Source organism: Panthera pardus, unplaced genomic scaffold, assembly GCF_024362965.1.
Source record: "Panthera pardus isolate Hobbes unplaced genomic scaffold, ASM2436296v1 HiC_scaffold_27, whole genome shotgun sequence".
Taxonomy (NCBI): Eukaryota; Metazoa; Chordata; class Mammalia; order Carnivora; family Felidae; genus Panthera; species Panthera pardus.
In genome coordinates this window covers 74,177,135-74,191,295 of record NW_026526843.1, presented here as the reverse complement: position 1 = coordinate 74,191,295, position 14,161 = coordinate 74,177,135, and positions in this window count along the sequence as shown.

The following is a 14,161-nucleotide window of genomic DNA, read 5'->3' as shown; positions in this document are numbered from 1 at the left end:
AGGGAGAAAAGCAGACTTTTAACCTTACACCCGTGTAGCATTAAAATCCATCCATGGCAACCTCAGTCCATCCTTACCTCGCATAAAATTCCTTTTTGAAGGTTTCCTTTCACAAACCTTCTACAACTTTCCTTTGCCTTCAGATTTTGTCCAAAGCCATTTCTCCCCAAACAACCTATCTGATTTAGCGCAAAATTACTTTCTTTTACCCTCAACGAAAAATGTATTCCCATTCCCTATATCTTTCTTACATACCTCCTACTTTCCTACATAAAGAGTTGCTTTCCTTATTTCCATCAGCCTTAACTACACTTAGCAGAGTTTTAACTGCTAGAAACCTTTGTCTCCAATGAAAACTTAGTAACCAGTTGGTAACTGTTTACACCAGAAATCTTTAGAGGGAAAATTCATGAATCAGTTAAGCACAAAGCATGTTTTCCAATAGACCGAAATAGCCCTAGTTTCTCGGCAGTAAGAAGTTAAAAGCACAAACCGATGTTCAGTAATCAAAGCTTTGCATTGCATTCTATTTGGAAAAGACCTAGATGTCCCATAAATGTCATCTCATTGGTCACGCAAACTTTAAAGCAAAACTTTAAAGTTTCAGGTTACCAAAGACTTTGAAAGCTATCTTAACAATTACCCATGATCACTTTGAGACAGTCAAAATTAACCATTATATCAAGTTCCCGTTTTGCTAACAGATTGCAACCGAGATAAAATGAGCTCACTTGACCTTTAGTAAACCTTGGTAGAATAAAAGTTTCAAATTTAATGCTGATAACTCTAAAGACAGGTCTATCTTAATTAAAACAACAAACTTAAATTAGCCTAAGTGGTGCATAAAGCACCAAATTGTTTCTCCTAGTCCACTTAAAAGACAATCCATTTGTTTCCCATTATCAGTTTTTACCTGGGGCGCCAGTGGGTTCTGATGTGGGTGGGCCAAGGGGGTGCTCTTTGCTCCTTGACGTTTAGGGTGGGAAGAGGAGCCAAAGGTGCCTGAGGCACTGAGGATGGTGTAGGAACCAGTTATGTATGCCACACCCACCGTTGTGCAGAAACAGGAGGAGGGGAAGGGGAAGGGGAAGGCAGAAGAGGTGAGGTGCCGGCAGAAGGCAGAGAAGGAAAATTTCCCAGTTCTAACCTTGTCAGCTGGGACAGAGGAGCAGACGCCATGTCTTTTGCTCCACCAAAGTGGAATTAGGCAGTTCACGTCAGGCCGGAGAAGACAGGGAATTTCCCCAAAACAAGTGGAATCTTGGCAGCTGTTTGGGAATATTCCTTAAAGTCCCTGTCTTGAGGTAGACTAAGCACGGTTGGCTCCAATTATAGCCCTTAACACAGGAAATGAATGAGGGAGAGGCCCTCACATCTATTAGGCAGAGGAACAGAGAGAAAGAGTCAGTGTCCCCTTTTCAGGGATGGCCTGTGTTTCCTTCAGCGACTGAGTTGTATCAGGAGGAGGCCTGTCTAGACATCAGTCATCTAATATATATCAAGAGGGAGCTTACTGGCCTGGTCACTGACCAAACACATTCTTTAAGAGGCCCCTGGGTCCGGATAGCCATGAAGGCCTGGACCTAGGATAACCTCTGTCCATTTCCCCTGTTTACTAAGTTCAGGCACTGTTACAGGATCAGTCCTTTCTACATTTTGCAATCCAAATTGTTTCCGGTGGGTTAAGAAGGCATCCCAGGGGAGAATCCTTGGGGACCAAAGAGGAGCTCCCATGTTCCACCTAGAGATAAAAGGAGAGAGAGAGAAGGTCCACTACCCCTAGAATCCATCCCGACTCCCCAGTAGCGTCCCAATGCACAGGATATGTCAGAGGTTCCTGAGGTGTCAACGTGACCCGAGGCATCCCTCGAACAAAATCGCTATGACCACCAACCAGCTGACTAAGGGCTCCTGAAGGAGGGATGCTAGCATCCCCCCGCTTCCCTGTTGCATTCTAGAGTACAGATGAGTGCCTGACATATGGACCTGAGTCTGCCTTGCTGAGAAGGCAGAGAAGAAACTGCCATTTTGAACCTGTGGAAAACACTAGAAAAGTTTGGCAATGGGGAATTCCTCAATTGTAAGTAGTAGTTAGTAGAGGACATTGATGGAAAACAGTAAAGACAGAAATCCGTCATGATCTAAGCGACATTCCAAACCATATAGTCTTTATCGCCAACTTCCCTAGGAAATGGCGCCCAGGTGGGTTTTAATTCAGTCGGGCACTGGTTTCCGCCAGCTCTCATGGAGGTCTCGTGGCCAGAAGGGGCTAGACCAGAGATGTGGAGGGGATCACGTTAGACCAATGAGGAGGGAACTTCACACGGGAGTCTTAAGATTGGCAGCCATGCTAGTCACTTAGGTGAATGTCCCCTGCCCAAGACAGACAACTTTATATAAGGACAGGAATAAAGAGAGGGCATCAAGTTTCTAGATCTTACTACCATTCTGGCCAAGGTTCTAACTTCCAACCAAAAAGCAGGCTTTCTCCTCCCGGTAGAGTAGCCACAGGCTAGAGGATTGCAGCCTGAGCAATCCACATGAAAGTGTTCCAATAAGACCATACTCCTCAAAAATCCCCTGAAATGAGGGGAAAGGAGGGAAGAGAAAGCATACCCACAATATTTGCACTGAAGCAGAGAGTCCAGATGAAAAGACTCGAAGCCCCACATTTGGACACCAAAATGATGAAGTTTTGGAATGATGGTGGGGTGATCCAGAGCCGACAACCAAGAAAGAATTCTCGAAGACGTCTTTGGTGCAAAAAGGTAATTTTATTAAAGCATGGAAGAGCTGCACTGGGGTCCTGGTGGGTAACTCACCATTTTACACCCTCAGGTTCGCAGGAGGTCAGGGATAGAGTGAGTCTCTCAGGAATTTTGGAAGCAAGGTTTCCAGCACATTGAGGGGCTAGCTGTTTCTAGGGAAACACCATTTATTACCCTTTAATAAAACTTCAGTCATGAGACCTTTTAGATGTATATCAGAGGCTTGGAGTATGATTGCCAGCATATATCTTGGGGCAGTTGAGATAAAGGAAGTTGACTTACAGGGTCCATGAGGTTTGGGTAATGTTAAGCTAAAGTTCTCTTTTGCCCCCAGCAAAGTGCCATCATCCAGGCAGCTGAGCTCCTAGAGGGAGGTCACTGCTGGTTTCAAGGACTTGTCAATGGGCTATATGCAGCAAGGGAATTTAATTTTTCATTCGCTTTTGTTTCTCACATTACCACGGCAAGGACTTAAGCCCCTTTTCCTTTGTTCTTGGGTAACCAGAAGTGTCCATGGGATGTCACCCCCCCCCCCCCCCGGGGCGGCAGGGGATGCCAGCTTGCACTTTACCCCTCAGCCTGTCTCATGCTCCCTCATCATAACTATTACCATGCCAACTCCAGCCTTTCGAGCACCAAGTCACCAGTGACAGGTCAATGGATCCTTTTGTATATCAGAAGCTGATTGCTTTCAGGTAGCATGGGAGCAGGGTGGGAGTTTTCCAACAATCCCTGGTTTTTCACTGAGTTCTTGACAGGCCCAGTGTGCCTGGCAGGAACCAAGATATAATTAGAAAAACAGCAAGGGATGGGGCGCCTGGGTAGCTCAGTGGGTTAAGCGGCTGACTCGTGATTTTGGCTCAGGTCATGATCTCACAGTTCCTGAGTTCCAGCCCCATGTGGGGCTCTGGGATGACAGCTCAGAGCCTGGGGCCTGCTTCAGATTCTGTGTCTCCCTCTCTCTCTCTGCCCCTCCCGCACTCATTCTCTCTCTCTCTCTCTCTCTCTCTCTCTCTCTCTTCCTCTCTCTCTGTCACTCAAAAAGTAAACATTAAAAAAATTAAATTTGAATTTCCCTGTGAGCTGCAGCTCATTGACAAATATTTGAGGCTGGCAGAGTAAAATGTTTCTCCAGGAACTCCTTACTGTCTTAATGTTAATGCTTTGCTAGAGGGGAAAAACAACCTTAGCTTGACAATAGCTATGCCTCCAGTGATCTGTGTGTCTTTAGCATATAAAATCCTCCTTGGAAACTTCCCTTTGGACTTTACCTTCCCAAAGCACAAAGTATATAACCAGTCACTCTTCACAACCCCAGTGCAGGCAGCATTTCCTGCTCACAGGTCCTGTCCCACTGCTTTAATAAAATCACCTTTTTGTCACCAAAGAATTCTTCAAGAATTCTTTCCTGGCCATCAGCTCTGAACCCCACAAACCTCACCATCATCCCCCAAAACTTTATCATGCTAAATCTGAGAGCTCTGTCTGCAAGCTATGTACATTCTTACCTCAGATAGGTCAAGGAGTCTTTTGGCCATCACCTTTTTTCCAGCCCTTTCCTTCAATGGATAGAGGCAGTGGTAATTAGGTAATGGTGGTGTTGGCTCACAGCTAACACTTAAGTGTGTGGAACGGGGCTCTGGTCTTGTACACTTTGATCTTTTTCTTGGCAGACCAGCTCAGGGATTGCAATGTGCATAGGCAAAATGCAGGCATTTCACGCAGCAGGGGGGGAAGGTCCCAGCAGGGTGACCATTGTCATGCCAACCACAGCCTGCCAAGCACCATCTTCTCAGTAAGAAGATGACAATGTTTCCTCAGTGATACTGTTGGGAAAATGAATAAAGTTTTACACCGTAAGATGGCCGATGGACTAAAACAAGCTCTGGTGTCTACCTTAGAGACCCCTCTTCCAGGTTCTTCTTGCCCTGTTTGCCACGTGCGCAGAAACCCCCACAGATATGGAAGCTGACAACTATAAATTACCCTTCCCACTTGCATTCGGCGCTCAGATCTTTGGAGAAACGGTCTCCTCTGAGCCCGCCGGTGTTAAATCTCCGATCCACCAAGATCTCCGAGCGCCGCTTGGTTTTTCCGCCAGCGTTCCAGCCTGGTTCCGTAACAATATCAGAAACAGATTTGTCCAGATTGGCACAGAAAGGGAGTGGGAGCTTGCTGCCAATTACTGGGAGATTGCTGTCTAGGTGACAGCTGCATTGCCCCTGACTCCTTACTGCTGTTGTATTCGCTTTGCCCTAGAAGTAAGGCAGGCTGCTTTCAACACCACCCTTTGTCTACAGGCAAGCCTCTTGTGCTTAATGCTTTCCAACACCCTAGGGCTCCTGCTTCCTGTTGCCAATGTAAGTTTGGCAGGGAAGCCGATGAGGCACCCATTGTCCAAGCTATCCCAAAATCAGGGAACTTGCTATAAAAGACTTGACAATTAAAATCGGAGGAGAGGCTTGCCTCCCAAAGCCCCACAGGGAAGAACTGGTTAACAGCAACAACAACAACAACAATAATGTTTCTGCTGATTTAATAATAGTAAATAATAATATTAATACTAATAATAACATTATTATTATTATTATTAAATCAGAATAAACACACTGAGGGCCAAAGTTGTTCACCTCAGATGAAAATGGAATGAAGCTGGGACTGCTGACATGAGCACTATTTCCTGGGCAAGCTTGGTGTCCTGAGAGTAAGAAGGGAACACCTTTGGGGTTGGGATGAAAGGAAGCACAAGCCCCAAGAACACTGTATCCTGACCTTGATAGGGCAGGAAGTCTTCTGGGTCTTGCTTTACACTTCCAACCAGTGGGCAGAGGCCCTCGTGATCTAACATAATGTTGGCTTCTTTCTGCTGGCTGGCAGCCATGTCTGTGGAATTGGGTTCTGGCCCCAGAGTCCTTGAATGGACTCTCTTCCCTGACCATCTGGGGAAGAACAATGTTCATGCTCAAACTTTGATCTTTTCAGAATGCAGGAATGTCACAGGGGCCAGTGGGATCAGGGTAACCAACCCCCCCCCCCCAGGCCAACAGAAGCATACCAAGCACACAGGTCTCAGGAAAGGAGGGCAATATGTCCTTAGGAATCACTATGTGTTAGCTGCTTGTGAATGCTAGGCACTCTCTGAGTCAAAGCCACATGGTTCCTGACTCTGACCTCTGATCTCCATCTCCCCTTGCACAGAAGTAAGGATGGCTCCCTCCTAATAACACTTGTGCCTTCCCCATGCTTTTTGCCTTCTGTTGCCAAGATAGGTCTCACAGGTGAGACCCATTGCCCACGTTCTCCTCGATGTAGGTGAACTTAGCAGGACTCCACATTAAAGTCAGAGAGAAATACTTCCAGGCTCGGACTCTCCCTCACTGGAAAACCTGGTTAGAAAGAGACCAGGGGAGTTGGAAGGGATGCACTTGGGTCCAAATTCTTTGTCTCAGATGATAATGGAATAAAGCTGTGAATGAAGTTACTTGCACGATTCCCCAGGGAAGCTGGGTGTCCTATGTCTATGGAAAACCTGTGGGCTATAGTGAAATGGAACATATTTTAGCTACACCTGGGAGCCCCAATGTAGCATAAAAACCCTACATTTGACCTCAAACAGTGTAGGAGGGCCCTGGACTCTTGCCAGCTTTGCAGCATTTCCTGTCAGTGGGTAAAAGCAGTGGTGACTTGGAGCACAGAGTCCCAATACGGGCTGATGCCCACGTCTGTGGGACTGGGTTCTGATTTTGTTTAGTTTTTTGAGTTGTTTCTTTCTACCTTCACCTGATGGCAAAACGACTGGGCATGCAGGATCCCTTAGAGTCTCAGACAGCAGGATGTTCAGGCAGTCTATGGCGGGGGCAGAGAGCATAGTAATAGTCACTGCACACACATCAGACTTCGATGCCCCAAGTTTCTAGGAGGGCAACATGTTTTCCTTGATATCAGAAATCAGTTGTTTTGGGGGTAGAAAACAACCTTCATGTATGCTCACTGGGAGTTAATCGGCCCTATCTGCAATGAGAAAGCACGGAATCATACCATTTGCAGCAACGTAGATGGAACTGGAAGGTATTATGCTGAGTGACATGTCAGTCAGAGAAGGACAGATATCATATGTTTTCACTCATACATGGTTCTTGAGAAGCTTAACAGAAGACCATGGGGGAAGGGAAGGGGAAACAATAGTTACAAACAGAGAGGGAGGGAGGCAAACCACAAGAGACCCTTAAATACAGAGAACAAACTGAGGGTGAATGGGGGGGTGGGGGAAAGGGAAAATGGGTGATGTGCATTGAGGAGGGCACTTGTTGGGATGAGCACTGGGTGTTGTATGTAAGCCAATTTGACAATAAATTATATTAAAAAAATAATAATCAACCCTATCTGTATGACTTTTACTTTTACTACTGACTGTGGCCCTGAAGGCCACAACTCCATCAGCTTTTGCCAAAGAAGTGAGGCCAACTGTCTCCCAATACCACCTGCCCCTACCCACAAGCAATCCTCTTGTGCTTAACACATTCATGTCCCCAATACCTCTTCTTCCAAGTTAGATCTGGAAGACACCCCAAGGGCACTTGTTCCTCAAGCTATTCCAAATTGATGGGAATTTTGCAAGACTCCACAAATAAAATTGGAGAAAAAAGGCTGCCAGACTCCGGCATGGAATGTCTTCCAGTGAACACACGGTTAGCATAAGTGTAAGGGAATTGAAGAGGATACACTGAGGGCTAAAGTGCTTCATCTCCGATGAGAACAGAATGAAACTGTAGACAACGTTACTAGCACAATTCCCTGGGCAAGTTTGTCGTCCAAGGAGTAAAAAAGACCTGTGGCCTGAAGAGAAATGGAACATCCACTAGATATACCAGGGAGTCCTGTGGGCAACATCAAGCACCCCAACATCAATAAGGTCAGGAATATGTCGAGGTATCATCAGATTTCAAGCCCTTCCCATCTGTGGACAGAGGCAGTTGTGACTCACAAGGTAGGTTCTTGCCCCTGGAAAGTCGGCAGATCTGGGCTCTGGTATTTTAGTCTTTGAGTATCTTTGTGCCCTAACCTGCTCGGTGAATGGACTTTACATGCAGGAACGCTGAGTGTCTCAGGAGGTAGGGAGCTCAGGCTTTCCTGAAAAGGGTGGATAGAGAGAAGGGCAATGGTCCCATGCCAACAGAAACCAGCCAAACAGAGAGTTCTTACTGGCAGGAGGTCTACCTTTCCTTTTCCATATCAGAAAATAATTGTTATGTGATGCACACGGTGTGAGTGCAGGCTCCCCGGGAAAGACTGGGCGCTGTCTGAGGGATGGCCCTGTAGCTCCTGAATTTGACCCTAGGCCCTTGCTCCAGAAATGAGATAGGATCCTTCCCAACATCATCTGACCCTGTACACATGCAACCCGCTTGCGCTGAACAGTTTCCAATGCCCTATGACATCTTTTGCCAAAGTAGGTCTTGTAGAGGAGCTCCATGAACTCATATTGCCCAGGCTATCCAAGATTACTGGGAACTAGTCACAACTCCATGATTTACATCAGAAAATTCTCCCAGATGATGTCTGTGAATGTCCCCTAATAAAATCCTCATTAATGAAAGAGCAAGGGAATCTGAAGGGATGCACGGAGGGCCAAATGTCTTCATCTCCGATGAAAATGGTATAAAGCTTCAAATGAAGTCACCAGCACTTTTCCCTGGGCAAGGTTGGTGCCATCACCAACATCAGTGGGCCAGGTCTAAGGGGAACACCCATTAGCTACACTTAGGAGCCCTGTGTGCAAAAGGGCTATCACTATTTTCCACTCATTTCCTTCAGTGATAGAGCAGTGCTGATTTAGGGGCTCTTGTCTGGCTCCTGGCTGAAACCCAAGTCCACGGAAATGGGCTCTGACTTTTAGTTATGCAGTTTGTTTTTTTCTATCCTCACTTCTTCAAGGCATGGACTTTGTGTGGATAAACCGTCAGTATCTCAGAATGTAGGAAGCGCAGGCATTCCGGGAGGTTGGTAGAGAGCAGGAAGTGACCATCTGGGCCAACACAATCCTGCCATGCACTGAATTCTCAGTAACAGAAGGACAACCTTTCTTCCCCAACATCAAAAACGAATTGCTGTGTCGTAGCACACCACCAGAGTGGGAGCTCGCCTAGAGTTTCTTGTCACTGTCTGAGGACAGACCAGTCAGTCCTGACTCCAACCCCTGATCTCAGTCTCTTTTTGCCACCAAAGTGAGCGAGGCTCTTTCCAGCACCACCTGTATTGAAGTGCATCGGGGTTTTACATTCTATACTCTATTTAACATCTAACCTGATTGCTTTGCAGCGTGATACCTGTCTTTGGATTGTATTAAACACATAGGGGCACATCACTCTTTGTTTTTATTTCTTTGGCTATATAGACATTATAATAACATATATGACTAAAGTGGGAAGCCTTTCAGAAGTTGAGGTTTGAGTAAGTCTGTGTGATCTCTGAACAGGTATCTGATATCTGACACAAATATAGAAATATCTAAATTCACTTGAAAGACAGCCTGCCATTTGTGGTTCCTGCATTTTGTCAAATTCTATTAAGTATCACCTATAAGTGAGGAGTTTGAATATTTTGAAACACTTCTGGTTAGGAAATGTCATAAAGAAACATTGAAATTTCATGACAACACATTCTGCTTTCATGTTTTTCTTCACTTATCCTAAATATCTGAGTGGAAACATTTTATTTTATTCTATTCGTGCTGAACTATAAGCATAAAGACAAAATAAAAGCAAGCATTCTTGGAATAAGTCAGTAGGGTCACAATAAACCATTAGGGTTCTTTTTTTTTTTCTTTTTTTGTTTGTTTGTTTCTTTTAAGTGCTCTTTGGAATATGTTCAAAATGATGCCTCCGGCTTTGCTTTACTTTTTCAGGATTGCTTTCGCTACTTGGGTTCTTTTGTAATTCCATACAAATTTTAGGATCATTTGTTCTGTGAAAGATGCCAGTGGTATTTTGATAGGGTTTGCGTTAAATGTGTAGATTGCTTTGGGTAGTATAGACATTTTAACAATGTTTGTACTTCCAAACCATGGGCATGGAATGTTTTCCCATTTCTTTGTGTCCTCTCCCATTTCCTTCATAAGTTTTCAGAGTACACATCTTGTACCTCTTTGGTTGGGCTGATTTCTAAGTATCTTACAGATACTTTGGTATATCTTTGGTGCAGTTGCCAATGAGATAGATTCATTGATTTATCTTTCTGGGTGGGTGGGGGATAGATGGGTGATGAATATTGAGGTGGGCAGTTGTCAATGGGATAGATTCATTGATTTATCTTTCTGGGTGGGTGGGGGATAGATGGGTGATGAATATTGAGGTGGGCACTTGTTATGATGAGCCAGGGGTGTTGTTTGTAAGTGAGGAATCACTGAATTCTAATCCTGAAACCAATATTGCACTGTATGTTAGCTAATGAGAATTTAAATAAAAATTTGGGAAAAAATAGGAAAAAATGAGCAGATGATTTGGTCTTGCTAATTTTACACCTCCATTTTGACGCTGCTATCCTGACTCAGACATTTTATCTTGGAGAACTCTGCTCACACACACGAACAATTTTGTTTTGGTGCTGTGCTTCATAAACATCAAAGTCAGAAATATACCAACATAGGATGTTTGTGGATAAAGTGTCTTTCAGGGAAAAGTACTAAAACATTTCAATTACTTGATCAATTTAAAACACTATAGCTCAATGTACAGGTTCTAGTTTCTCTGAATTTATTTTATAATTAATGAAAACTTTTCAGGGCCAATTAATTTTTATGTAAAGAACTTGGTGTTCTATCCATAGCATAATGCATGAAGTATAGATTCTACTTTTTAAAATTTTTAGAAAAGAAATCATATACTAAGGTGTTAGAGCAGGGAGGGAGATCAATGGTATGTGATCTGCCATGGTGGACAATCCATAATCAGGTATAGACTAGCCACGTCCAGGTTTCATGTCTATGAAAAAGAAACACATCTGTATCCTGTTTCTTACTTAGACATCTACCACAGGGACCCAAATATCACCTTAACAAAAGCAAGAACTTTACCTTTGGAACACTGTGTGACTTTGGAAAGGATCTATGTCCTTCTGAAGGACAGATCTCTGTATGACTAGCAGCAGAGGCAGGAGTGGAACTAGTCTACATGATTCAGAGACCTAGTGTTGCTGCCTGGTTGATATCCATGCCCTTTCTACTGGGAACAGTAGGTGGTACTGGGGTGGGGTGGTTGCTGAAGACCTACTTCTTGAGCAGTATTTGCTGCATTACCATGCCTCATAAGGCAAGGGAGCACACTCATGCACTGCTGGGTTAGTGATGTCCTGCATACCTGGTGGTGGACACAGACCTGATTTTCCTTCACTGGCTCCACACATTTGCCTGTTTTATGCAGGTTTTTATGCCTGTATAAAGTAAACTGGAATCCTTAGTATACAGGCATGGCTGAGCACTCCCCACCTGACGTCCTATCCAGTATTAATGGAACGTGATGTCACATCCTCTGGAGAACTGGCTTTTGTAGTTATGTACCTAAGCTCTCACTGTACAATGGGGTGACTGATCTTATCAAGAGACTAAGACTGCCCAGATCACAGGAGGTGGGAAGAGTCCAGAGGAGAAGGCTGGCCTCTGCCGTTTTAGGCAATAGCTCAAACCCCTCCAATCATGTTTGCTTTAGAAAGGAGAGACTCTAATATTCTGGGACGAATCATGCTAGCACTTGCTGTCCATTTGGGGTCATTTTGCTATCCAATTCCTCACATGTACACTGGCACATACACTCTGAAGGTATGTTCAAGAAAGAGTGGACACTGGGGAAGTGACAACAGGGAAAGAAGAAAGAGGTTGGAGAGAGCTCTGCCATGGGGCAACAGCATCCATTTTCATAGCTGCATGCACAAAGGCCCAAAGATGGGCATGGAATTCTTGAAGTTTGTAGGTTTCTGCTGGACCCAGGGCCATCCTTGGCCCCGCCTCCAGAGGAAAGGACTGGGGTCCTTTACCCCAACTCTGTGGGCACCTGAAATTATGATGAGCTAACTCCTCCTAGTTTATACAATAGCTACAGGAGAAAAGGCTTCTGTGTTTTCCCGTATAGTGTTGTGTTACCAGTGGGTTTCTCCAGAGTTCCATATAATCATAAAGTGTCAACTGGCCTTGGTTCTCCATCAATGACTCACTGTGTTCTGAGATACTAGAGAAGTGCTTGATACATTCTGGAAGACTTTTAGAGCCTTAGAGAGGTTTGGGGACTTGGGGTGGTGAGGATTTGGGATAGGGAAGGACATGTCAGAGCACTGAACACTGAGTCTAGAGTCCAAGTACAATACCAGTCCATGTTGGGCCCCCAGGCTCTTCATTTGGAAATAAGGCTGTTATTGCCTGGGCTGATGGGAGGATGCCTCATGAGTCAAGAGTATACACTGGAGATGGACAGACAAAGGGGAATGGCAGAAGCCTGAGATCCCTGGCACAACCCTGGAGCCTGTAGGTCCTGACTTTTACCCAGGGAACTTAAAGGGCCACTGCCTTCATGTCAGCCACATAAAGGTGCTGATTTTGTTTGGAGGTTTTCATGCCTGTGGCTCCAGTGCTAGCACTGGACACCAGGGAACAGGCAGCCTCCTTTGTCAGTGGTACCCACTGAGGTTTGCTGGGGGAATGGAACAAGAGAAAGGTCATGCAGAGGTCATTCTTGATTTCCCCTGCCTCAGATACAACAGGAATCTCCCATTACTAGCAGTTATCTCCACAGAGTAAGCCAGTCAAAATCTGGACAGAGGGCCCCACGGTCCTTCTATTTATTCATTCAGTAACTGCTCCAAGCACTCACCTTGTGCTTGGGGATCTGGTGGACATAAGTGCAAGGCTTACAATGACAAAGTGGCCCCTGCCTGCTGGGTCTTCACAGTTTGGTGGGGGAGATGAACAAAGATATGAAAGACAAGTCATGTGAAGATAAAAGTGGGGGGGGCACGAACTGTAATAGTGAAAACAACAAGTGTGTTGTGAGGACAAGCTGGGGAGTCACTGGAGGGTATGAGAAGCGTCACTGAGGTGAACAAGCTTGGAAAGCGTGCCTAGTCCTGAAGGATGCATATAGGGCTCGGGGCTATTAACAGGAAACCAGGCTGAGACGCACTAAGTACTAATAAAGAGGAGATATTTAATTGGGTGATGCTATCATTACTTATGCAGGACATAAACCAGCCCTGGGAGGTAGAGACATTATAATTATTTTCTAGTTGTTGGATCTGTAAAGTGGAGGTAGCAACTAGAATGTAGGGAGAAGGGACACAAATGGTGGTCTATGCAAATTGATTGTTGTGCAGGGAGGCCCAAGTTATGTTAATATGTTGATTTGCATACATTTCACTGTGGCTAATAGTAAGAGTGAAGAAGGGAAGGCCTAGCTTCCAAAGATTGACAAGTCAAGGTCCTTTTAATTTCCCTTTATGTGCAGAAATTAGAGGGCCAGACAAGCCTCCATCTTTCCAAAAACTATTCTTCCTACTAGACTGCTCAAAGGATATGGTCTTATTTGAATATTTTGTTTCAAGATGTCCTCTAGGACCCCTGTCAATAATAGTGCAATTACCCCAGTGAAGACTATGCTCAGTCTCTCCATAACAGGTTGTCCAAGGAATATTATTCCAGGGGTGGTATGAATATTTGAGATTAGAGCAAGTTATAACATTGGGAGTGTGAGATATGTTTGGTTTTTTGTTTGCTTTTTAGGTATATCAAAGCTTGTGGCTGAGAAAAAGGTAACATTGTCTGGCCTTGTAGAGGTTTTGGGCTGTACATGCAAAAGTCAGTTGATTTTTTGTTGGAAACAAGCAGATAAGTTGCTAAGTTTAGTAGCACACATAGGAGGTGCTGGAGGAAGCCACCATTGAAGTCTTGGCATATAAAGCCAATGCTCTTGCTCAGTTTGGAAGGGCAGCTTGAGATTGGCTCCTTCCATGAACTCTGTCATTATTGCTAACAGGAATACCCCAGGCTAGGAGTGTTAAGCTATCAAATAGAGGTGGGTTAAGGAGATGAGCCCAATATGAATATTGAGCTTGGCCTGGACAATTGAAGGCAAGGAGAAGAATCAGGGTTACACATATCGAATTTTTGTGAATGACAGAAATCATGGCCATCAGATGTGAATTAGGGGTATATGCCACATTGTGTTGTAAGAGGATGACGGCCTGGCTAGACAGGCATTAAGGCTTCCCGATGTTATGTCAGGGGCAAGGACTTGCATTTGTGGAGTGGCTTCAGGATGAGGAGTCCATGAAGAGGCTCTTTCATCTTGAAAAAGGGGGGCAGTGGTTGCTCACTCAGAGTCATTCTCTGGAAGTCCTGGTTCATTGGAAGA